Below are 27,253 nucleotides of genomic sequence, written 5' to 3' on the forward strand. Positions count from 1 at the left end.
GGTCTTACATCATTGTGTGCACAGACTACCTGACAAAGTGGGCAAAAACTAAGGCAATCAAGGCAGTGACAGAAGAAAAAGTTGTTGAGTTTTTAAGGAAAAATATCTTCTACAAATTTGGCTACCCAAGAGAGCTAGTCACCGATCAAGGAAGTCAGTTCACCTCTGACATGACTGAAGACCTGCTCGCTCATCACAAGATCAAGCACAGAACTTCCACCCCTTATCATCTGCAAGCTAATGGGCAGGTGGAAGTTACTAATAGATCGCTGGAAGAGATTTTGACTAAAGTGGTGAGCAGCAGCAGGAAGGATTGGGCAGATCGCTTGGTTGAGGCCACCTGGGCCTACAACACCACTTGGAAAACTACAACAGGTTTCACACCTTATGAGCTGGTCTACGGGAAGAAGGCTCTGCTATCCATAGAATTCGAGTACAACACATTGAGGGTGGCAACTCAGCTAGACCTAGATCTCAACCATGCACAACGGGAAAGATTACTGCAGCTGAATGGATTAGATGAATAGAGAATGCAGGCCCTCCTCCACTCAGAAGTAGTTCAACTCCAGAGGAAGATATGGCATGATCGGCACCTTAATGAAAAGCAATTCCAGCCAGGAGATTGGGCGCTGCTGTATGACTCAAGATACAAGGATTTCAAAGGGAAACTGAGGACAAGGTGGTTAGGACCATATACAGTGGAGAAATGCAACGACAATGGTTCAGTCCTTATCAGGACCATTGATGAAGAAGCCATCCCCATGCTCATCAATGGGCATCAATTGAAAATCTATAGGAAACCTCTTTTGAGGCAGGAGTTCATTGAAACTTTGGACAAATCAGTGCTGGTAGTGGAGCAGGGCCCTGTATCTACTCCATCCACACCTTGAGCATAAAAAAAAAAAAAAAAAAAAAAAACAGAGAAAAAGAAAAAACAGAGAAATGAAATAAAAAATCCCTGGGTGAAAACTTCTTAGAGGTGCCCAGGGCAGACAGTGAGGGTGAAAACCTCATGAAGGCGCCCCAGCTGTCTCTCTCAAAAAACAAAAAGGAAAATAAAAATAGGCCTAATCTCTGTGGAATATATTGCAGGTTAGGAAGGTCGCGCAAAACAAGGATAGAGGTTCGCACCAGGCTACAGAACACCCTCACAGGCACTTCCTCCATGACCACTCGCCTTTCCTAGAATTTGATCACATTCGGGTTCAGATTTCACCTTCTACAGGAAGTGTATGTCTTCTACAGGAAACATCCTGTAGAACCTTCGGGTAAGCCAAAATCGATTTTGGAGGGGAATCTGACGGTTGGAATCTGTTATTTAGGCCTGCAGCCACCCCTGTTTCCACCCATCACCATATGGCACCCTGCTCCATCTCTTTATGCCTTCGTCACCCACCTGGTTATGTGTTCCTACATAGTCATACAAGAAACCTTGTTTTCCTCATATTGCTAGCAAGACTTTTTCAGCGACAAATTCAGCAATGATGTCTAGCTCACCCTACCTGTCCAAACTCCATCTAGACTCTTCATCAACGAATCCCTCGTCCACAATATAGCCCTGCTCGTTTAGCCTGCATCCTAGGAGGAGAAGCAGCTACAAGACATCCTACAAGAGACCTGTAGCAGCTAATCCCTCTGGAAGACATACTCTAGAGGCAGGGACAACCGAAATCAACAAAGGGAACATGCAGAAGGCTCCTCTTGAATGTGAAAACATCTTCGGTAGCCGAAACCCAACAGAACCTGTGCATGCAGTGTTGATAACTGAAGGATCGGGTTCCAAAACCCATGCATACAGCATCAACAAACGAAGGAATGGGTTCTCACACCTGTGCACGAGGCAACAGCAACCGAAGCAGTGGTTCCAAGACCCGAGGTCTGCATAATGCGTCCACGGCCACGCAGGTAAGTGTCTAAACTCATTCGTCAATTGCATAAACTATATTTCGAAAACTGCATGGCTGTGAAAATGGTTCAGATTGAACGGGATCTGTGGCCAGTCAACTAGCCACCCTCAGCCAGTTACATAGCTTCGTGGGATCTGAACAAGCTTAGTTATGTTCAAATTTGCCCCCGAGATGTGCAGCCAACACGTGTGGAGTGTCTAGTCGGGGAAAATCGTCGGGACTAGCAGTGGTGGCGGCGGTTAATGGCAGAGGGGAGGTGATGGTAGTCAGAGACACGCAGAAAAATGATGGCCGTGACGTTGGATCAACGGTTCGGTCCGGCCACCTCATTCCCTCGCCACGAATTGCGCCGCAGTTAAAAGATACTCGGCTGAAGACTCTCACCACCCGCTGTTCATTTGCACTTGCAACGTCCTCAGCCGAAGTACGCGTTCTCTACCTTTGAAATCTGTTAACCTGTCGTCCTCCACCGAGTTTTTCGGCCTTTTCAAAAAATCTCCCGCATATCGGGCTCGTTCAGAAGCACAGTGACATCCTGCAGAAGCCGGCAAGAGTTCTACAGGAAGCCGCTCTACAGGAAGTCTGACACAGCTTTCCGGAGCAGAAAAGCCTAGACTTTTCTTCGTCGAATTTGGAGTTCTGAGAGAGGTAGGCTCGAAAACACTCTTCCATGCATGGTATGTTTCGAAAAGGTGGTGAATTGAATTGTCTCAAATGGGGGAGTCTGAAAAATCCGCCTGTGAGTTGGAAATAGCAGTTTGCCTGTGTGTTACACGATATTTCTCAGTCGTTTTTGTGTCAAAATTCTCCTCCACAGTTCCTGTTAAAAAAGAAAATTCTCCTGTAGGAAAGATACGCAACTGTGAGGGCTAGCCTATGTATGAAGAATTTGAATTTTCATGTTTGAATGTATGCTGGGAATAAAACATTGAGCTTCATCAACGGACAGCTGAATTCTGGGCAGCAACAGTCTTAAAGCCAGGGAATTGGTGCTAATCGATAGTTGATATCCCTTCTCAAAGTTCAGGGAAGAAATCCATAAACAACATTCCCTTGTTTGATCAGAGCATAAAACAGAGCACTCTCACCATGCCAGGAGGGTTTATCAGGAAAGAACCTTCAGATCCCAGCAAGCTGCGTGATCATCCAGAGGTGGTAGACCTCTTCACCCGTGCCAATTGGATGTCCTTTTGTGACAAAATTCAGGGTCATGACGATGAGATAACGAAGGAATTATTAATGTCCCTAAAACCTAAATCAAAGACACAAGCCAAAGTGAATTTTAGGGGTTTGACCCTAGAAGTTACCCCTGAGCTCATCAGTCGTGTTACTGGTCTCCCATTAGGGCTCCCTTGGAGCAAAGACGAAAGGTCATTGGGCCAGGCAGCCAAGAAAGCATTCTTCCTGCCTGAGGAACATCCTGTAGAGGACAAGAACAGGGTCCGGAGAACCAGCTTACCTCTTCTTTGGAGCGAAGTTAGTTTCCAAATCATGAAATACATTACCTGTGAAGGGAGATTCAGCATTGTCTATGGCTATCACTTCAGGTTGTTGAATGAACTAAGACATGGAATGGATTTACCTCCAGAACAAAAGTTGAGCATCCCCTATTTTCTTCTACAGTCATTAAGTGAATGCGGCACAAAATTGAAAGAAGGGACACCGGATCAGTTAGCCCATCATGGGCTCATCAAACTTTTAGTAGAAGATGCCCTCCACACCTACACTGTCCCCCTCTCTTGGGAAATTTTCTGAAACATGACCAAAGATGACGATATTAGAATTCTGGCCGAGGAGCTCACCTCATCCAACAGTGAAGAAGGGAACACACTGAAGCAGGAGAGAAAACCAGTGGTAGAGAAACACAGGAAAAACAAGCACAAGCAGGACAAAAAGAGAAAGAGGAAAAGAGCCAAATTTTTTAGCCTAAAACAGAGCAAGGAACAATAGCACAAACACCAAGGGAAAAGAGACTGTAGAGGAGAGCAGACAAGGCAGAAACATCCCAAATAAAGGTTGGCACAACCACAGAAGTCACACCAAAACAAAAAGTAAAAATAGATCCTGAAATGGCCACAATACAGGCAGAAATAGTTGACACAGAGGCTTCTACAGGAAGCATGGAAACATAACAGCAAAGAGGAAAATCACCGGAAATATTGGCAAGAAAGGCAGCGGCTGTGCTAACCGCCTTAAAAACACCTCCAAAACAAAAAAGGAAGCGGAAGAGGCAAACCTCCATGTACTTTAAGGCAAGAAGGAGCACACGGATAAAAGTAGGCAGACCCCAGCCGCAGTCAAAGGAGCCAATTATCATTGAGGACATAGCCCCTAAACCAAAAGAAGGGTCTCCTTCAAAGATTTCCGTCACCTATGAACGAGGAAGCCCAAAAACTTCCACTTGGAGAGAAAGACTGAAGACAATGGACTCAAAGACAGTTCTACAAGAAGCCGAGAAAGCTCTACAGGAAACTCGGGCTAAGCTAAAAGAGGCCGAGAAATTGGAGGAAAAGGCGGCCAAACAACCACAGGAAGAAGAAAGGACAGAACAAATATTGGAGCCAAGCCCTCAGCCCAGTTTGGGCTCATACTATAACCTGTTAGAAGCTGGGAAAATAATTCCCCAGAAATTTGTGGTGCCATTATTCTTTGCACTGGAAGAAGAAAGAATTAGGACTCACACTTGGATGAGGATCGCCAAGTCCAAGGGTGTGGCAGATATAGGCCCCCTAGAGGAACAACTCAAGGAGTCAAGGAAAGAATTGGCTGTGGTGAAGCATGTGGAAAGTTGTGAGAGGGCCAAACTACAAGAAGAGAATGAGCTGCTGAGACAGCAGCTACAACTACAGGGAATCCATAAGGACGACATGCCCTCCATTCTAGGAGAACAGCAGCAACGGGAAAAGCCTCCAACAGAAAAATAAACCTTGGAGAACAACAAGGAAAGGATGGGCTGCAGGCTGAGATCGAGGCACTAAATAGCTACAGGAGAAGGAGTTGTAGGCAGTAGAGGAGATACAGTCTCTAAGGCAACACGTACATGAGAAGGAAGCCCAACTGGCCTGCATGGCCAGCTGGGAAATAGAGGCCATACAGTGTAGGCAGCCTGCCAAGTCATATGCTTTGTACCATAAAGATCAATGGTTGCAGTTCTAGATTAACACCTTGGCCCAAAGGGGCACTACTCCATTTCAAAACTATCATCAATTTATGGCTTTATGTGACAGCAGCTCATCGAAGGACAAGGCTAAATTATCAGAGTTTTATTTGCACAACTTGGCCCTTCCAAATATGAATTCATGGGATCCCAACGCTGTGGTAAGAGATGTACAACTTATGGCCATGGCCTCTTGGATGAATCATGATGAAAAAAGAGCAGCAGAGGTCCGAAATATTATGAGCAGGGAACTCAGTGAGCCACTAATGATCATAGTAGAGCCGGAGGATCCCTCAGCATTGATAAGCACCCACCAGCACTTGGCCAACAACCCTCAGGATTTACCAAATTACATTGAGCGACAAGCTCAAGCTATTGCCCACTTTGAGGACATGGAGAGACTGTTGGGGGATAACTGCCTTCATGCTTGCAAAAGGAGGTGGAACACACTGCCCCACAGTTTGAAGATAAGAGAATACCACATTCCAACCAGGATGAGGGAGGCCTTGGCAAGGGTACCCCTCTACAAACAGTCAATGCAAAATCTGCAGGCTAATTGGATCGGCCTAAAATTCAGTCCTCCCTTGCTTTTGGGATTGTTAAAGGAGTTAAGGAAGAGGAGGAAAACAGGCAGTGGGAGGAAGTGGAAAGAAAAGCAGGATTTCATGACCAGGAAGAAGACATCACCTCGAAGGCCTGGGACATGAGAGAGGCAGTCAAAGCTATCAAGGATGATGAGCTAGATTAGTTGCTCAGAGGATGAGCAACCCATTTAGTAGGGGGTGATGATGAGCCCCAAAAATGGGTAACTTATTGGGCTCATTTTGCCTATTTTTCTTCATCAATCCACCATTTTTCATAGTTTATGCATGTTTTTTGAGTATATTTATGTTAGTTGAACGAATGAGGATAGTCACTTAACCAAGAAGGCTAACACGTGGTTATTGCAGATTTTTGGACAAATTTTGGACCAAATCAAAGCATTTATGAGCCAGATGACAGCCAAGCATGAAGGAACAAGGGTGAGGATTCGTAGGAAGGGTGTCTCCTGCACTAAATGGCCCCTTCCTCGAATTCTCCACCCTCAGCGCAGAGTTCAACAGGCCACCGAAAAGGATTCCCAAGGGCAGCCGAGCAATTTTGGGTAAAGTGACTGATCACTGGCAGTTTGAGCAGCCGAACCCCTCGAGTTAAGGAGGGATGTTGGAGACCCTCGTAGTGCATAAATAGGAAGGCTTCCAACCTTCATAGGTTACTTTTTGGAACAGTTGTATTCTGCACTATAGTGCTGCTAGTTTCTTAGCTCATTTTGTTGTTTCTGTTGTACAACTTTCTTTGTGACATGGTTATTTTTGAATAATGGAAAGCAGTTTCATTTGGCATCAGTTCTGAGCTTTTTCTTAGGAGCCTATAGCTCTAAGGGTTGGGCCCAACCCAAGTTCCAAGGCCTCCTTCGTGTACTGTTATATGTTTTGAATGTCTTTATCAAATAATTTCTATTAAGTAGATTACAATTTTGCTTGATTACATAGGTCATTATTGATTATTAAAAAGGATTTTCATGTTCAAGTTGATTTGATAGGTTAATAACAAAGAAGATCTTCAGAAAAAGGCCATCAAGCACCCCTGATCTCACCTCTCCCTCTGTGGGACCATGAGCCGATACCAAGGTGTCCTTGCCGCTACCAAAAACATTGTCTTTGCTTCCTCATGCAATTGTTAGTGTTAAATTCTCATTTGCAGAAGTTGATACCAGTTGAGGTTAAATGTTTAGGTTCATGATTTCTTAGTTTTCATAGCTATTTCACATGATTTCGTTGCAATAAACTTCAGTTCATTTGCTTTGCTGATATTCAGGTCAGATTAGTTTAAAGTAGCTAGGTCTTTGGTTTTCCGAGTCTTTGTTTGAATAGTTTGGAAAATAACTTGCAGAGCACTTGTGATACCTCTTTGCCTACCCCTACTCCATCAATACCACCTGCTCCATCCTCCAACTCTGATTCTTGCCTCACATTTGCTACGTTCCCTCACTTTGACCTAATTTCCATATTTTTGTGCAACATTGCTATACCCCTCCTTGAACAAATCCAGCCATCCTTATCACTCACCCACTTCGCTCGCCAGGTCCTGGACCCCTCCACATCATCATCCAACCTCTGTACCCACTTCTTCACCTCTTTTCCACCATCAACCCTTCAAAAATCTCCTTTCGGAACATCCTATAGAAGCCACAGAACATCCTGTAGAACCCCTGCAGACTTCCTGTAGAAGCTCACGAAAGTGGTTTCTTGGAATCCGATCACTGTGAAACTCTCTGGAAGGGTGCTAGGGAACCCTTAGGCCCTCTTCTAACCTTCCCAACCTCCTGCAAGCGCCTGCTCCATTTCCTTTCGCCAGTCAACCTCTACACAGTAAAAAAAACAGTTAAAGCATATACACAATAATCCTAACAAATTACTCAAAAATGAAAAAAGATGTTTTCTTCATATTTCTCTTTAGAAGTAGCTTAGTCGCATGAATTTTACCTTTTTAGAAGTCAATGGCATCCATTTCTGTAGCTTTCATCCTTTTACTTGCACCAGTAGGGTTAGTCGGTAAAACTAGGGTTTGGTAGGGTTTGCGTTCTTTTCTAGCTTTCAACTTCTCTCTGCAAGTAGATTAGCCTCTGGTTGAGTTAGTTTTCATCCTTCATATTTAAAAGCTTATTCTAAGAGCTCATAGAAGTTGGCTTAAGCTCCTAGCGGACTTGTGCCAGCTGATCAAGTGACAGCCGCGGCAAGAGCTAGTTCTTGTGCATATAGCACCGTCGCTTCCAAGTTTGTTACGAACTACCGGGTTGATAAAAGTAAAGAAGGGAGCCCCATGAGTTGTAGCATTATTGCTGCAATACTGGAGCCCACCAACATGTACTCACCTCCATTATCGCTCCTGAGATCCTTCACTTTCTTGTCATTTTCTTTCTCAGCAGGTTCTTTAACTTCAACAAACTTGGAGAATGTCTAGTCTTTCTTTTGCATGAATAAAATCCAGTACTTCCGTGAGAAATCGTCTACAAATATAACATAATACATGTGCTCGGGAGTGGAGGTTTTCAAGAAATGTGCATAGACATCAGAGTAGATCCTTTCAAGTAATACATGCGCCTTTTTGTCCCAATCATTGAAGGTGGCTTTTGTGTACTTATCCAAGGTACACCCTTTGCATGAATCATGTTGTTATAGTGCTCCAAAAGGCCTATGGTAATATGTTGCATGATCTTCAAAGAGCCCTGATACAAATGGCCAAGTCCTCTATGCCATCGTTCACCAACATCTTAGCATTGCACCTTCTCTGCCTTTGTTCTCAATGTAGCACAATCTTCCACATCCAATTTGTAAAGGTTCTCCACTTGAACCCTGATCTTATTCACTTGTCTCATGGCTATGTGTCTCAATAAATCCTTCCATTTGATGAATATCACATCATAACCACGGTCTTCCAACATGGCGACGAAAACTATATTCTTCTTTATAATCGGTACAAATATCACATCCTTGAGCCTGAGAGGGGAGCCGACTCCCTCTGAAAAGTAATTGTACCAAAACCGGTCACGTCGTACCCTCCATCATCTCCCATGTTGATGTGCATCTAGAGATCTTACTCCTCTAAGTCACTGAAAAATTCTTTGTTCCCCTTCATGTGGAATGACACACCACTATCCATATACCACACACTTCCCATAATTGTGCTTGTCATGCATGCAATGAGGGTCAATTCCCACTCAAATTGTGAATCCAAGGCTTCACCCACCACTCCTCCTAAGGGATTTTTCCCCACATTCTTGTGTGGACATTTTGTTGCATAGTGCCTGATTTCATGGCAGTGAAAGCACTTGATTTTGGACAAGTCTTTCTCCTTTCCCCCTTGAACGAAATATCCTTTGGATTGGGATTTCTTCCCTTTTCCCTTCTATGCCTTTCCAACCAAGGCAAAATTATCTTCATCCTCACACTTGGTCAAGTTCATGTCTCTATTATTCCACCTTATCTCCTCTTGTACCAAATATGACCAAAGGAGTTTCCAATTTGGTAGTTTCTCCCTCCCATTTACCGAATCCTAGTAGTTGTGCTAGCTCTTGGGAAGGCCTAGAAGTTCTAGGATTACCAAATCATCCTATGCTATAGTAACACCAAATTGACTAAGTTCATCATGACATTGTGTGAACCTACTGAGTTACTGTGGGATGGTCTCATTATTCTACATCTTGATACTTCGAAGCTTTTCCTTTAGTGCCATCTTCCTATGGTCACTACTATTCTGGAATAGATCTGTTAATGCTTTCCACATTGCATATGGAGTCTCTTTCCTATGGATATTAGAGACAATATGTTCTCATACTCTCTCCAATATGATCCTCCTCACCTTGGCTACACACTTCTTCCATTTTTCTAGATTTTGAACATCAGTTGTTGTCGGTTTGTAGATATCATTATCAATGAATTACTTCAATCCATTATCTTCCAACAATACCTCCATGTGGTCCTTTCAAGCAACATAATATTAGCTTCCCTCAAGGGCATACTTGAGTCTTATTCCATAGAAATCCATCCTGATAGCTCTAAAGAATTGATCCTACAAATTTGATCCTCCTACAATAATAACTTTGAATTATCTTCTATATTATGAATCTAGATTTGATACCATGTATAAAGTTAATGTAGATTCAAAATTTATCATGTAATTTTGCTAAAACATAAGACTCAAATATACTGTACTCATCTAAAAAAAGCAATTAACGATCAAGAACAAAATTCATAAACATGTATCAAGATTCAACACACATACACAAAGATTTATCTAGGGGAAAGAAACTTCTCAAAACCCCTTCCTATACAAATTGCATTAATCAAAGAATATAGATGAATACATATGCTTGCTCAAGCATGAGCATAACCTACACCCGCATAGTCTATCTCTTAGCCTCACAGATTGACTTTGGCCAACACTTAACCAATTTTTGAGCCTATCAAACTCCTCTTTCCTTGCACTTTTCCTTGAGTAATTAGGCCCCTATTAATTAGGAAATTCCTCAATCTGGATTGTGCAATTCCTTTAGGCCAATCTAGATTTCATGCACCACATGTACAACTTGTAATAGTCTACAACTAATAGTACACTGCCCTTGAAACTCTATCTATTCCAGGTGGATGTTGGTGGCCACCCACCTATCCCACTTGGACTGCCACAATTGTCTCTTTCAGTTTTGTAGTTTCCTTAATTGTAGCACGATTTACTATTTTTAGTAGTTTTTTCAGGTCCTGAACTTCTGGAGCCGTTTTGAGGTCCTAAATGATATTTTTTGGGAGATCTGGGAGCCAAGGTTACAACCCCGGGAAGTTGATGTACCAATTTACCCAAAATGGGGCCCACAATTTGGAGTTTCATCTCCTAGGGTTAGGTTTTTGGATGTTTAGGGTTTTCCATTGTTTCTCAACAATAAATAGGCCTTCGAGCCTCATTGTAACAGAGTTCAGAGGCATGTAGCCACCACATCTCTTCTCAGAGATAAGCTACCATCGCCCTAGCTAGTTTATTTCCAGTTCTGTTTGTAAGCATATTTCAGTATTTTACATTAATGAAATGAAGTATTATTTCTGCTGCATCTCTGTGTGTATGGTTATTTCTGTAATTTGTTGTGTTCGTGTTTAAATCCGGATCACTATCTCAACTAGGTAACTCGAGTTTTATGCATGCATCAATTATTTTGGGTTAATTTATTAGTTAAGTGGTTCATTGAAGATGGCTAAAGTCACATCCCACTACTAGACCTTCCACTAGTTCCTTTAACAATTAGAACTAGTTTAACGAACCATAACTGAATTTAGCTTAAATAAATTGCTATAAATTAGCAATCAATCATAATGAATTGAACTCAAGTGTCTCCAACTCAAATTAACTAAGTTAAATGAGTGACAAATTCCATGTCACCTCAATTAACTACCTCCAAGATTTTTGTTAAAATAGAAATTTCAATTTTAATCTAGTTTTACCAGGGCAAAGTCAAACTTCAAGCATAAAATCTCCTCTCCAAAATTGGCAGAGTCTCCCTCTCTCTATGAAATATGACCTCAAAACAAATTATGTCTATGAATCTCTGAATCGATGTAGAATCATCTCAATATAACTCTCACTCTCTCCCTTCCCTTTCCTCTTCGTGAGATTATATAGATTTATTCTATCCTTTGGGAGAATGTATCTAGACACGTAGGGGTTTAAGAAGCTAGGAAACTTCTACAATAATGGACCCCTAAAGAACTCATACACAAGTGGGTCAAGTTTATCTCCTTGGGAATGACAAACTCTAGAAACCTTTCTCAAGTTATGAAATTTTTCTTAATTATCTAAATTATGAAATAATTATTATCTCATAATTATAATATTTTGGAAAAATAATTATGAGAAATTGCTCAATTATGTAATTTCACCTTTTCACATGGGATAACTCTCACATAAGTAAAATAAAAGGTGAAAAGGGGATGAATTTTAGCCAACAACTAAGGTAAGATGAACTTGGGTTTCTCTCATGTCTATAATGGAGTGGCAAATAGGGTTATAACACATTGTATATCGAGGATTATCCATACTTTTTTATGAACTTCCAGGGTGATCCTGAGCTACCACTACAACTTAGATGAGCATGGGACCCAGACGATATGTGATAGATGTTATATGTTTATGATAGTCATAGGATAGAAATTATATGTATATGGTACTAACATTCAAACCTATGACATGTATATATAACATTGGTGAGGCAGACATAACATGGAGGACGACTACTAGCACATGGAGCCATGGTCCCAGAGCATCTTCATCTTAGGGGAGATGAGAGATGGATGACTTCATGGAGCATATCAGACAGAGATTCAACATAGAATTGAGTTTTGTCACAGGATGTGGGTGGCACAAGCTAGAATATCGATACACTGATGTTTCTGCCAATCTTCCCTCTAATTGGAAGGATATTATGAGGTGTGCATGTATGGCCGATTAGGCTATTAGAGACTTGCAAGTTGGGGGAGTGGCCCCACTAGCACAAGATCCTCCAGGAGACGATGAATATATTGTAGGGGAATAGGTGCCCCCATTTTTATACTTAGAATTATAGCATGTTATGGACATGCAACATGTATTTAGAATAATAGATTCCAAACACTTGTATGGATGATTTTGGTACATAGTATGATTTTTCACTTTGTTTACTGTCATTGTTTGTTTTGTATGTCAGTGGCTATATTCTTATGGATGCGTGTGATAAATGCCAATCTAGAATGTTATTTATAAATGTATCTAAATATTTATTTTGGGCTCTAGGAACATGATTGAATGAAATGGATTCAAAATCACGTGCCAAAAGCTTAAACCGTAGATATCTTTGAAATAGGACAAGATTACACACATGATAAATGCCATTCAATTGCATGATGAGTAGCAAGGAATCGATACAAACATGAAGGCGAAGGATGTGATGAGCCAGGGCATTAGCTAACAAACCTATCACAACGTCATATTCGACTTGATTATTGGTGGCAGATGTGATGCATATGCCATTGGAATGAACTAATGAATTCAAAGGGGTAAATATGGCCCAGGTTGTTGAGGCTAGATTATGTGAAAAGTGACTCACACCATCGGCATAACCAATATATAGTGTGGATAATGTATCCATCTGAAAGGAATAATAAGACAACTAATAAGATGACGAAGGATGCAGACTACCTAACTAATGAAAAAAGAAACAAAAATATGCATTCTATGGGAAACTCCTAAGAGTAGAATTTCTTAAGGTAGAGTTGATTGTGAGGTTTGGGGAGAATCTCTCCCTCGGGACCCTCAATGATATATGACCTCTTACCCAAACATTTATTGACAATTTAAGGGCCCTTCCATAATGGTTCAAACTTTCATTCCCTAGAATATCATACACCTGGACATATAAGAGAACTAAATCAACTTTATGATAGGTACACGGGTATATTTTGTGATCATACTAGGATTTGGTGTGCTTTGTGGCCACTTTAATGGTTTGCAACACAATCGATGGTCTTGGTTGGCGTGCTCCAACATAATAATTCTTTGTTCTAAGGGTTGAGTATCTAGGAGGAGTTATATGACAATGTGAAGGGGGGAATTTGACACTCGATTGGTAAAACTACGTCCTCTCTATGAACAAGATGGAAAGGAGTGGACCTGGTGGTGGTTTTAATAGAATTTTTATAAGCCCACAATGTAGGGAAGAGCATTAAATTCCACTTGGTCTTATGCTTATTCACCATGAGAGGAAATTTCAACTCAAAAATAGCCACATAAGAAAAAATTAAGAAATTAATAAACGATGCCATGTAGACAATATTTAAATATATCATTTTTATTATTTTACTTTTATCAAAATTACCCAACTAAATGTGACATTTATCAAAATAACAATATATATAATTTACCTTTAAATTAATTTATTAGCACAAGGTTTAATAAAATTTAGATTAAAAAAAAAAAAAACAAATTTTAAATTTAATTTAAAATTAAAATTAAATAACCATATATATTTTATTTAAATTAATTTATTAACACGAGATTTAATAAAATTTAAATTTAAAAAAATGAATTTAAAATTTAAATTTAAGGTAAATTTAAATTAACCAAATAAATGCACTTTTTTCAAAATAATAGTATATATATTTTATATTTAAATTAATTTGTTTACACAAGATTTAAGGAAATTTGAATGAAAAAGGTAAATTTAAAATTCAAATTAGTTACACGTCACTAAAAATATTATCGATACTATAATTTTTATAGAATAAGATATTAATTTTATTTTTAATATTTAATGTAGTTTTGGGTCACTTGGGGACCACTCATGCTTAAGATAGGTAAATTATATTAATAAAAAAATTGCCAGTGCCTAGTCACACCTGTATCTCTTTTGAATTTTAAAGGATTTTGATTGGATTACATATTATGACATCGAAATTCACTGTTAACCTTTTAAAATCAATTTTCCTCTAATGCATCTGTTAAAGCATAGTCTTAAGGATCTTGTTGATAGTTTCAACTATCCATTCCCTTTTGGATAATAAAACTAATAATATTGGTGCTAAGAACATAAAAGTGAATATATCTCACACCATATTTCATCTTTGAAGTGTCGACCATAGTCAGATACCAATTCTTTCAGAACCCCAAATAGAGCAATGGTGTGGTTAAAAATGAAATAGGTTATGGTAGTTGCAATGTTATTGAACATGGGCATGGCCTCAACCCATTTAGTGAAATAGTCAATAGCCACAATAATGTACTTATGGAAATTGGTAGAGGTGGTTTTACAATCCATAAATTTGATGGCCATTTGCAGAAAGGATTGGTTGCCATAATGAGGTGCAAAGGAGCGGGTGGAGCTCTGGATTTTGGGGCAAAATTTTGGTAATAGGGACAATTTTGACTACCTCAATGCAATTGCTAAAGAGATAAGGCAAAAAATAGTCAGCACGAATTAGCAGTGGCCATTCTAGAGAGATCACTTTCGTAGCCACCATTATGACAGACATTTAGCACTTTCCCAACTTCATCATGAGTAAGACAATGACGCAATATGGTATCGACACCATGACGATAAATATCATCGCCTATGAGAAGGTATCGATGGGCTTGATGAAGAACATGTCATCAATCATCATGAGTAGGATTGGGGGGTGAATTTTTGGGTTTGCAAATAAGTAATGATATCTCCATACCATAGGTCATCCAATGATATGGCGAACAAGTGTTCATTTGGAAATTCATCATCCAAGGGCGAGTCCTACGCAACTAGTAGACAAGTTAGAAATAAACTTGACAAGGGTCAAGCCCTTGTTAATATTAGGTGTTACAAATTGCAAGTAAAATTCATGTAGGATGACAATATATAGCACATACTTTCCACTGATGAGCCATCGACTCATTATGAAGGCCATTGGGTTAGAATTAGTAACAACGTTGTTGGTATACATCAAGATATAGTGACATAATTTTATAATGGAGAACATGATAGCCAAAGCTAACTTCTTCTAATGATAGTAAGACACAGCGGGTCCATTAAGGTTCTTTCTCATGTAATATATGGCATTCTCATTCCCGTCACCATCCTCTTGAAATAGGACCCCAAAAACCGTGTAGGTGGATGTTGAGATGTACAAGATAGATTCATTTTCAACTTTTAATGGACTAATCAAAGAAGTGGAGGTGAGGGCACGTTTAAGTGCATTAAATTCCTAATCATCCCAAATGAACAGAATGTTAGAAAAAATGAAGCGAAGAAACCCATGAGCAATGGTAGCATAGTATGGCACAAATCTACACAAGAAGTTAGCTTTCCCCTGAAGGCTCTGTAACTAATGAAGTGTACCAAGAGGGGGGAGTTTGAGAATGGATTGAACTTTAAGAGAATAAATGGTGATCCCAACCTTGGAAAATATGAAACCCAAAAGTCTCCTAGAAGGAATGCAACAGACACACATATGAGTATTAAGATGTATATTATACTTGCAACATTGTAAAAATATGGTGTGAAAATCTTCTAGATGTTGCAACCTGTGTTTTGAAGGAGGGGTGAGATTGTGAAGATATGCAAGAATAACGTGGGCCAAGTCATGGAAATAGTATGATATGGTGTGCTGAAAATTGGCCCCAACGTTCTTCAACCGAAAAGTCATAATGCTATACACAAAGGTTCCTCATGGACTAGTAAAAGGAGTGTTGTGTTGATCTACAATTTGGATACTAATCTAATTGTACTTGAATAATCCATCCATAAATGAAAGGACCTCATGTCCCGCAAACTCGTCGATGATTTGATCAATGAATGTTGTGGGGAAGTTGTCTTTGGGACAGGCTTTATTCATATCACAAAATTCCATGTAGACATGAATGGTGCCTTATTTTTTCATAACAAGAACCAAGTTAGAAACCCAAGATGTGTAATTAATTGGGTAAATAAACTTCACTTGCTTCAGCTTATGTTATGCAACCAGCTCACAAATAGATAGATCAACAACTTAAAAATTATCCTCTTCGAGGGGGGAACCTCCTTTACATTACATAGATGAACAACTCTTCGATGATACAAATGAAAAGACCCCCTTTGTATATATTGGGGTCTAAGGGATTACAATATAATCAGAGCCTACATAAAAATAATAATGTAAGGGCAAAACAATAACAATAGTGGGTTTCTATGGGGTACAACAATAACAATATGGGGGTTACATGGGCACAACAATAGCAATAGCAGGCTTCCATGGGGTACAACAATAACAATATGGGGGCTACATGGGAACAACAATAACAATAAGGGGGATACGCTAGTATTATAGGGACCTAACACATCCCTCTCCTTCAAAAAAGTGTTGTCCTCAAATCTTGAGTAGTTTTGGATGCTTCTGTATAAAATTCTCATCCTCCCATGTGGAATCTTAAATGGGTAAGTTCTTCCACTTAATGAGATACTATGAAATTGATCAATTCCATAGTTGTCGGGTTTTTGTTTCCATGACAGCTTCAGGCTTAAATATGTTTTTTCCTTCTTCGTTAAATTCTAGCAACATTGTTTGAACTGAAATATTGTCACCTATAACCTTCTTTAAGCATGAAACATAGAAAATTGGGTGTACTCGAGAATATGCAGGTAGCTCCAATTTGTATGCCATAGTACCAATATTTTGCAACACCTTGTAAGGACAGTAGTACTTGGGTGATAATTTATTATCCTTCTTAGCTTGCTTGAGAGGCATTTGTTTTAATGGTTGTTGTAAAAATACCCAGTCACCTACATCAAAACTTCTTTCACTGCGATGTTGATTTTCCTATTGTTTCATTCGATTTTGTTGCAGAGTGAGGTTATCCTTTAAGAGTTAGACATCTTATTGTTGATGCTCGATGTGATCTTCCACTACTTGAACCTTAGAATTTTCTCTTAAAGATGATGTGATGGATGGTGGATTATATCCATAAAGTGCCATAAATGGGGTCATGTTTGCTGCAATATGGAATAAATTGTTATAACACCATTCAGCAAGAGGTAACCACTTGACCCATTGTGTTTATTTGTCAAATACAAAGCAACGAAGATATCCTTCCAAACATTTGTTCTCTATCTCAATTTTCCCATTAGATTGAGGATGATAAGATGAGCTATGAGCTAATTGAGTGCCAAGACAAGAAAATAATTCCTTCAAAAAATTTCTAGTGAAAATGGGATCTTTGTCAATTACTATAATCTTTAGATTTCCATGAATCTTTTGAATTGTTTCCAAAAATGCAGTAACGACCGTTTTGGCTTTAAAAGGATGAGATAATGCTCAAAGGTTTGCATACTTGGTAAGTCTTTAAAATACCACCATGATGACACTCTTTCCTTCAGGCTTGGGTAAACCTGTGATAAAATCCATTGATACCTCTTCCCAATGCTGACTTAGAATGGTTAAACGTTGTAGCAGACCTTGGTTCTTAACTGTCTCAACTTTATTTTGTTGGAAAATCAAACATTCTACCACAAATTTTGAAATATCATATTTAAGGCCATCCCAAAAAAAATCCTTCTTGACCCTATGGTAAGTTTTTAAAAATCCTGAGTGCCCTCCTAAGGGAGAGGTGGGAAATTCCACAAGAATATTTCGTTTGAGATGGGAATTCTTCAAATATATAAGTGACTTTGTACCATGATGAAACATTTTTCCAGTTAAATGTAATAGAGGTACTTGGATCTTGCCGCAACTTTTGAATGAGTGACCACACCTCTTCATCATTCTTCCATTCACCCCTTACTTCGGTTATCCACTTGGGTTGGATAATAGAAATGGCACAAAGAAATGCTTCCACATCCTCATCCTTTCTTGAAAGTGCATCTACAACAACATTTTTCTTCCCTTTTTTGTAGATGATTTCAAAGTCATAACCCAACATATTTGTCAATCATTTTTGTTTCTCTTCTGAAGATAATGTTTGTTCCAAAAAGTATTTAATACTATCATGACTTGTGTTTACCTTGAAGTGTCTTCCCATTAAGTAAGGTTGTCATTGCTTTAGTGCATGTAGTATTGCCAACATTTCCTTATCATAATTAGGTTTGTGTAAATACTTTCCTTTGATTGGACGACTTTCAAAAGAAATGGGTCTTCCTTATTGCATTAAAACAACACCAATTCCATTTCCTAAAGCATCGCATTCCACAATAATAGTAAAAAATTGTGAAGTCTGGCGTAGCTAAGACCGGTGCTTGGCACATTGCCTCTTTAAGATGTTCAAAAGCCTTTGTTTCTTGTAGAGTCCAAGAAAATGCATCTTTCTTCAGTAATGATGTTAGAGGTGTCACTATTATCCCATAATTCTTAACAAACTTGCGATAATACCCTGTCAACCAAAGAAATCCTCAAAGATGCTTTAGGGTTGTGGGGATTTTCCATTCCTTATTGGCTGTAATGTTTTTAGGGTCTACCTTAACACCCTCATGAAATACAAGATGACCCAAATATTCCACCTCCTATACTCTAAAAAAACATTTGGAGGTTTTTTCATATAATTGTTTCTCTGTCAATAGTTTGAGCATCATATCAACATGTTGAACATGATCCTTCCATGACTTGTTGTATATTAGTATATCATCAAAAAATACTAACACAAATTTTCTAAGGAAGGGTTTGAAAATGGAATTCATCAAACCTTGAAATGTGGAAGGCGCATTAGTAAGGCCAAAAGGCATGACCAAAAAATCATAATGAACCTCATGAGTTATGAATGTTGTTTTCGGAATGTCATCACTCTTCATTCTAATTTGATGATATCCTAAACGAAGATCCAGCTTGGTGAAGTAAATTGCCATGTAATTCATCCAACAATTCATCAATGATGGGAATGGGAAATTTATCTTTAATAGTGAGCTTGTTGAGCTCCCTATAATCTGGACACATACACCATGATCCATCCTTCTTTCACACCAATACTACTGGAGTAGAGAAATAACTTTGACTAGGTTGAATTATACTAGCCTCTAGCATTGCTGCAACCATACGTTCAATTTCACGAGTCTTTCGGGCATAAGGATATCTGTAAGTAGTGATGTTTGGAGGAAAAAATCATGGAATCAAGTGAATTGCATGATCCTGATCACGAATAGGTGGGAGGCCTTTGGGAGTCTACAACACCTTGGAATGATTGTCCAAGACTTTTTGGAGATCTGCATAAATAGATGATTTCAATGTTTGAACCCCTAGTGAGCATAATTGTGAAATTACGCCCGTTGTTCTTTATTCAAAAACTTTGTCTTGCCATTAGAGTTGATTATCTTTCCTATTTTCCCTATGATACCCCTTAATTCAACTTCCTTTCCTTCCCAAAAAAAATTAAGAAAAGTTCTTGAAAATTGAAAGTTATCGTCCCCAAAGATTGTAACCCCTGGACTCCTAGTACAACATCAGCACCACCCATTGTTGGAATGGAAAGCATTGGACTATTCAAGACATATTCCCCCATGGTTAACTTCATATTATGGAACTTTCCATAGCAATTTATAGTTCCTCAATTTGTAACCATCAATTGATACTCGGGTGCTAGATATAGGAAGCAATCCAATTCCTTAGCTATCTTACAATGAATAAAATTATGGGTACTACCGAAATCAATCATCATTATTACCTTTTTCTTCTTGATATATCCTTCTATCTTGAGATTTTTAGGAGTGGTAATTCTTGCCAATGCATTACAAGATATGGTTGGATTCATTTCTTCTTTCTCTGGGGTTGGTTCCTAGTGTATATCCTCCTATTTTAATGTTTCTTGTTCCTTTTCTTCCTCCTCTTCACAATCTATGTAACTTGTGACCTTTAGTGTATTTGTTATCACAACTGTAAAAAATCCCTCTTGCTCTTTTTTCCTCCAATTTTTGTGGTGTCAACCTTGTAGGTTATAGAAGACTAGGAGCAGCAACACTTCCATATTTATAGTTGTGAGTGGTAAACTTCCTTGTTGCCATAATTTTGCTTTCAACTTTTCTTGCCACCATGAATGCCTTCTCCAATGAATCAAGTTCCCAAAGGAGAATCTCATGTTGGATGTTATATTTTAAAGTCCCTATGAAGAAATCAATGTTATGCTCCTCTGGAATATCGGTTACCCTAATATTCAATTTTTGGAAGTCTTCAATGTGCTCTGTCATTAAACCCTTTTGTTTGAGATTTATCAATTGGATAAAGAAGGTGTTTCTCTTTGTATCTTCGTAATGTGCTATCATTTCCTCCATAAAAAATGACCAGGTGACAAGTGGTTTACAAGAACAAATCCATCTATACCATACAAAATGATTGGGTTCCAAATATAAAGATGCAATAGGTACCTTTTATGAGGGTTGCACATCATGTAGATCAAAATGTAGATCAAAATATTACTCCATTTGTAGTATTCAAGTTACAGGATCCTTTCCATCAAACTTCCTCATATCTATCTTTTTAATTTGGTCATTCTTAAACCCCACATTGGAGTCTCTAAAATCGTAATTGATATTCCTTTTGCCTTCATCATGATTTTCATGGATTTCCTTGTCACCACTGGGACGCCTTTCTTCTAGAAACTTTTCCAAACCTTCCTTCAACCCTCTATCTTGAAATTCTTCATTTATTCCATGGATGCTTTTAAACCATCATTCAAAACTCCCACATCCATTTTTATACCAACTATCTTAGCTTCTGCTACTTCTTGTGAGAGCGAAATTTGTTGCACTTTGTCACGTAATTTTGATATATCATGTTGCATTTCTTCCTCTTCTTTATGCATCATAGTAAAGCTTTCATGTTACTTACTAGGTGTTACCATTTTATTTCTTTGAGGCACCAATTAATGATATTTATGCTTCACTATTCCCTTTGAATCACTTCATTTTTCAAACAAAACTTATGCAAATTTTAAAAACTACACACATTTTTCTTTCTTTGTAGGAGCTCGCTATTGAATATGTTGTATCTCTATAATTTCGGATCTCTGAGGTCTAAAATTTCATATTATGGTATCCCTTTGAGTCCTCTTTCCAACCCCACAAGTCTAATCGAGATTGGATTATTCAAGAAAGAGTTATTCCCAATCTCACACGATGTCTTGATTATAGATTGGTTCAGTAGAGTGAGATTTTATGGAGTACCACTTGTCATTGTTTCGACCTTCGGTCCTAAAAATGATACCTAAAAAACTAAAGTCAATCTTATTTCTATCACTTCTAATGAAATTTAAACCTAATTCTCAGAGAGAAATTTATGACGATTTTCCCAAGGTCACTTGTTTGAGATGGAATTATGGAGCTTGCACAAACGCTAAATTCCTCGGACAGTATCTCTGAAAATATAGCAAGACAAGATCTGAAATTCGTACACATGGTTCACCAAGATTTAAGCTCCACGTGGTTTTAATTTCAACTTCTAAAGCTTCGTAGAACAAATGTTATAGCGAAAATTCCACGATGACATGTTTGAAGAAAGGAAACCCTAGAATCTAAAGCTCTAATACCAAATGTTATGCAACCAAGTCACAAATAGATAGATCAATGACTTAAAAATTATCCTCTTTGAGGGGCAACATCCTTTACATTACATAAATACAATTCCCGGATGATACAAATGACAATACTGTCTTTGTATATATAGGGGTCTAATGGGTCACAATATAATTAGAGCCAACATAACAATAATAAAGTAAGGGCACAACAATAACAATAAGGAGGATACACTAGTATTATATGGACCTAACAGCTTATCAATTTTTTCCTTGATGGCATCATGTTTGGAACGGTGAATAGGCCGTTATTTTTGAAATACTAGGATGGCATATAACCAAGTGTCCATACAGTGTTCAAAAATGGATGGGTCAATTCCAGGCATCTTTGAATAATACTAGGTGAAAATATCTAGAACTTTTTGAATAGTTCATTATATGTGGTCACTTCTTTAGGGTGCATCATGCCCCTAGCAATGTGTATTCTTCAACTTGATGTTTATTAGATATGTTCACCTTAATGGGAGGTGATATATTCACCATATTCCCCTCTTCGAAGGCGTAAAGAGTGGGAATGGGATTCTTAAACCAATATATTTGACCATGAAAGAAGTCTTTCGATTCCAAAGCATATTGGTCATGTAACACCCACTCCTTCGAGGTCTACCCAAGCAACCAGCCCATCGGGGTAAACATGAGAAGAGAGAGGTCACTATAAGGGATTCAACTTCCTTGGTGACCTTAAGGAAATGTAACTGATGGAACATATCAAACAAAACCATCGACATCAGCAACAACACCCTTAGGAGACATGTCATCCACTCAGACATCATGTCCTTGATTCCCACTGATGTTTTGAGCCTTTTAACCCCTGATCGCTCTCATGTTATAGGCATGACAGTGTCTAGAATCCATAGTCTCTCTCACAAGCCTATGTTCCAACATCCATAAGCCATAGTCGCTCTCACAGGCCTATGTGCCAGCGTCCAAGGTCTAATTTTAGTAGACATGTGCCAGCGACCCCAGAATTTGAGCCACTTTTCTAGCCTAGAATCCCAGCCTATGCCCAGAACTTGTAATAACCTCCAGAATCCATTAACGACATGATGACAAGATAAAAAATAAAAAATCAACCTTAGGACTAAGCTCTATAATCCCCAACTGGGACTGAAATTTTTTCAAACCCTTGGCATCAATGCAACCTATAGGTTGAGGATACAAGACAGAGCATAAATGACTGAAAGAACTTAAGAAACATAACCAAAAGGATCACCCCCTTCTCCATTGAACTATTACAACATCAATTAGGTCTTGCATCCATTGTTTTAACAATTACAAGTAAATACAAGAATCAACCATGAAATGAACCAGTCATACAACCATGCTTATAACCAGCATAAAACCATGTAAATATCAGAGATAAGAAAACCATTAAATACAGATAAAAACAAGTGCAAAAGTGAGAGAACTTAGCTTTTATTAATCATAAGAAAATCCGACCAAGTTCGGGACTTCCACATACCACCCGACCATAGAGATGGCTTAACCAAATCTCTCTTTCATCCAGTCACAACCGTGCCATATTCCAAGCATGAATGTGGGATCTCATGGAACAACCAATCCAAGAACAACTAAGGGAATCCAGTGTTTTAACCACTTCCACCCTCATCAACCATGATCACACCAAAACCATTGTTCTGATCTCAACTGAACCGAACTTGGAATGCCATCCAAAATCCATCACTATCCTTGAGGAATTTTTCATCTCCTTGTCTCTCAGGCTTTACCGCAATCCAAACCCGGATCACTAGGACCTAAACCAATACATCTCCCTCGGGCTTTACCGTGTATCTTGCCAAAACCGGCCAATAAATTCCAAGGCCTTTGGTAGTGAAACTTGAGAACACCTTCGCCCCATATTCTAAAATTCATCCGGCAACCCAAAGCTCAAAACACTGAAAGAAACATCCCAACACCATGGAATCTGGAAAAAGGCAAGGCTAGGTTGAAAACCACTATCATAACCTGGCAAGACCATGCCACCAACAGAAAGAGAACCATACAACAACAACAAGAGAACCATACACCAACATGCAAATTCATGCATGTTCAAACTAGATAGGAAATCACACATGCAAAATGTTTCCTGCAAGTATTCTTGCTGAAGTTGCTTGATCCTCATTTCCTTCCTTGACCTTGCTTTCTTTTCCTTTCCCCTTGCTTTATTTTCCTTCCTTACTCCAAATCTAGAATGCTCCAAGAAACTCTAAGTGGCCAAGAGTGAGAGAGAGAGAAAGTAATAATGAGAGAGCTCCAATCTTCAACTGACAAAAGCCATGAACCGGTCCTCATAAGCCTTTTTATTAATGAGGTGTCAATTTTCTTCATTTTCCATTATTTTCCTTCATTTTTCTCCTAATATGCAACATGTGACCTTTCACCTTACTTTTCTCCTAATTTCCTTTATTTTCATAAATAAATGTGTCAAAAAATCATTTTTTCCTTTTAATGCATTTGCCTTAGCTTTTTCCAATTTTCCTTAGCCAAACACATATCTAATGATTCCCACTAGGATATATTTGCCCAACATTCAACTTGGAATAAGTGTCCCTTAACCATGGTCTTATTTTACCTTTATTAACTTTTATTACATGAAATTTTCACCAAGGTTGTTACATAACCCTCCCCCTTGGGAGAACACCGTCCTCGGTGTTAAACCACACCAAGACCTCAGCAAAACCATTGAAACAAAACATACTTCCCATGGAGTTTTATAACTTAGATCGTTGCGGTATTTACAATGGAAGACCTGCTCTGGTTGGAACTCTCCTTCTTGCTCCACCTACGATATAAACCAATCAATAACATGATCAACATCCTTTATATACTTCTTAAGAAATGAAATATTGAAAACATCATGGACTTTCATTGTTGGAGGCAATGCAATTCGATATTCCACTGATCCAATTCTCTCAAGGATCGCGAAAGGCCCACAATGTCATGGTGCCAACTTGGCACATGTACCAATCCTCAAAGAGATTTTCTTGGGCTTGATGCACAAATACACATGCTCCCCAACCTGAAACTCTTTGAATGCCCTTTGTTGATCTACATAACCCTTCTATCTGTTATAGACATTTTTGTGCCTTACAGCATTGAGCATAAAATGTCCATAATCTAAGGGATCCAAAGTCCCTAAACATGTTGTTCCTACCCCTAGAGGAACAAGGCTAACAAACCATAGCAAGTCACAGAAGTTCTCCACCAGAAACTGCTCAAAAACAAGTCAATTCAGGATCAATTCAATGGCTCCACTAGCTGTCTGCGCTGAATGTCAAAGCCAACACTGGCTACCTGCACTGCAACGCAGGTAGAAGCACTACCAGAGTGCGCTAAGCGAGAGTTGACAAATGGAAAGTTCATTCCAAGAGGTGTCAAGACCCAGGAAGCTTCCAGAATCTTCCTCAATGACACTTGCCTCAGTGAATTCGACTGGTGATGAGTAGGAGGTTCCTAATCTCCAAGTGGAAGCAAGAACCTCCAAGTGGAATCAAGAACTGACAGAGGGAGAGGACACTAGTCAGATCTCAAGCTGACTCATCCTCTCTCCAAACATCTATATATGGATCTCTCCTCCATGAGATCTAGAGGCTGGAATTTTGTTATTGCAAAGAATTGCTGTTGGTTTGAGATTGGAATCATTGGGTGCTTAATGCTTTGAAGGGGGTGAAGATAGGAATTCCATTTGCTGGGAAGGAGAAGCTGGATTGGAGCCCTCTGGGTTGTATCTCTTCCTGAACCTTGTTATTCATCAATAAATCTATCTTGGTTTCTCCTATATACTGATGTATCTTTGATGTATGATTGCATTAGTATGTTTAGTTTATTTCTAATCCTGAACTAGTTATGAATATGAATCCATGTCTTGTGTAGTGTTCTCTTCTTGTGATCTTGCAGAAACCTCTTGAAGCTGGGCGAGCGAGAAAGTAAGTAGCTGGGAACTCTCAAAGAGAAGGGAAACTGGATCGAGGGACAAATAGAAGACACCGGTTAGTCCATCCATCTCTCTTCATTTTTAATTCATAAAGGAAGAATACTAGAATAGTTGTCTCTGTTTGTTGCTAAGGCACTGTCACACCTTAGGTGGATAGGATCGTCCTGCATAGGCATTTTTCCCCACAACAAATTGGCGACTCCACTGGGGAGATATGTTTAGTCATTTTATTTGTGTTTCCATCATTGTTTGTTTCATAGACTCAACAGCAACAATCGAACTACATCTGCTATTCTCAGATGCAAAGTAGACAGTTGCTGCTTTGATCCAATCACTGGATTTGTCTATGATCTGAACAATGGACTCACAAATGATTTGATGATCCTTTGTGATAGATCTTAGTACCCCCTCAAAGCATCCCTTTGATTGCACCTTGCTTGTTGCTTTTATTTGGCCTGAAACAGTAGATTAATCAACAATCTATGACCCAGAACCCAGTGAGAAACTCTTGTTTCTCCTTCAGTGCAGACCCTGTGAAGGGGTTCCGCATTTCAACGCAGGTCCCGTGAAGGCTACCTGCGCTGAATGTCAAAACACCTGTGTTGAGGTTGCAGTGATCCAGTTAGGCCTTGTGCAGCTGGGGTTCTCTGCTCTGTTTTGCCTTGTTTTGATCTCTGATTTTTGCAGCCTGTAACCAGCATAGGTACCAGTCTGATAACTCGTTTTATCTGCTTAAATTTCGCCTCCTTTTGTACAAAAAGACTGTGAGTGTTTTTATGTGTTTGTGGCGTCATTTACAGTTTTCCTTTGCAAGAGTGAAATAGTCATCCTGTAGCCCTTGATTCAGATCTGCTGATTGTGATCTTAGGAGAGAGTTCATTGGTTGTTTGCAGTTGATTATACATTTACTTTTGCTTTTGGTTTGAGTTTGTCTCTTTTAAGTGTCGAAACAAGTATTCATTTCGAAAATCGTTAAGTGTTGTAATCTCTTCTACCCTCTCTGATTTCGAAAAAGTAAACTTGTTTGTATTTGTCATTTAAAAGCAAATTCAAAGTTGTACAAAAAGCTTTCTTTGTAGGCATCAATACTAAGAAAGCGGAAAACAAACACCTGCATTGTGCATTTGCATCTTGATAGTTTGCATGTTTGATTTAGGAAAAGTGCATTAGAGTGTGTTGATTGCTCTTTGAGAAAAGATGGTATCTTTCTTTTCCCTTAGTAGCTAGGATTTTCATAGTTGAAAAGATATAAAGCTTGCTTATCATCTTTAGACTGCATTTAGGAATTGTATCATACATCTCGTGGTGAACATCAAAAGGAAAACTTCTAAAAAGATCAACCTAAAATAAATTGAATGAACTTAACAACGCTTTGCAACATAACGCACAACATAGAGGTCTAGGTTAGAGACGTGTTCCGGCGTCGTAAAGCCTGGTGACTGTCAATCTCGTTGATGGTGGGTGATTCCTCCTGAGGGACGATAGCGCCAGTACGGATTGTGCTCCCACGTACCGTCGCGTATATATTGGGAGACCCCTATAGGCATAAAACCTTTATCCATAGGAAGCCGTGTCGGCCGCCCTACTGATCGCAATGCACTGAACACAACATTCAGGAAGATCGATCGCTCGTACCCTAAAAAGTAT

The sequence above is a fragment of the Pinus tabuliformis genome, chromosome 8, assembly GCF_031772625.1.
Source record: "Pinus tabuliformis cultivar Carrire ecotype Pingquan chromosome 8, CPIR1, whole genome shotgun sequence".
In the NCBI taxonomy this organism is placed as follows: domain Eukaryota; kingdom Viridiplantae; phylum Streptophyta; class Pinopsida; order Pinales; family Pinaceae; genus Pinus; species Pinus tabuliformis.